Genomic DNA, 693 nt, shown 5'->3' with positions numbered 1-693 from the left:
CTTCTACGTGTAAACAAGCGATTGACTAGAAGGGTCGCCGCGGTTCTGGAAACATCTGTGCACAGTTCCAAAACATGTGGACCCTTCTACGTGTAAACAAGCGACTGACCGGAAGGGTCGCCGCGGTTCTGGAAACATCTGTGCACAGTTCCAAAACATGTGGACCCTTCTACGTGTAAACAAACGATTGACCGGAGGGGTCGCCGCGTTTCTGGAAACATCTGTGCACAGTTCCAAAACATGTGGACCCTTCTACGTGTAAACAAGCGATTGACTAGAAGGTCGCCGCTGTTCTGGAAACATCTGTGCACAGTTCCAAAACATGTGGACCCTTCTACGTGTAAACAAGCGACTGACCGGAAGGGTCGCCGCGGTTCTGGAAACATCTGTGCACAGTTCCAAAACATGTGGACCCTTCTACGTGTAAACAAACGATTGACCGGAGGGGTCGCCGCGTTTCTGGAAACATCTGTGCACAGTTCCAAAACATGTGGACCCTTCTACGTGTAAACAAGCGATTGACTAGAAGGGTCGCCGCTGTTCTGGAAACATCTGTGCACAGTTCCAAAACATGTGGACCCTTCTACGTGTAAACAAGCGACTGACCGGAAGGGTCGCCGCGTTTCTGGAAACATCTGTGCACAGTTCCAAAACATGTGGACCCTTCTACGTGTAAACAAACGATTGACCGGA

Source organism: Palaemon carinicauda, chromosome 43, assembly GCF_036898095.1.
Source record: "Palaemon carinicauda isolate YSFRI2023 chromosome 43, ASM3689809v2, whole genome shotgun sequence".
NCBI lineage: Eukaryota > Metazoa > Arthropoda > Malacostraca > Decapoda > Palaemonidae > Palaemon > Palaemon carinicauda.
Note: the sequence above shows the minus strand (reverse complement) of the source record.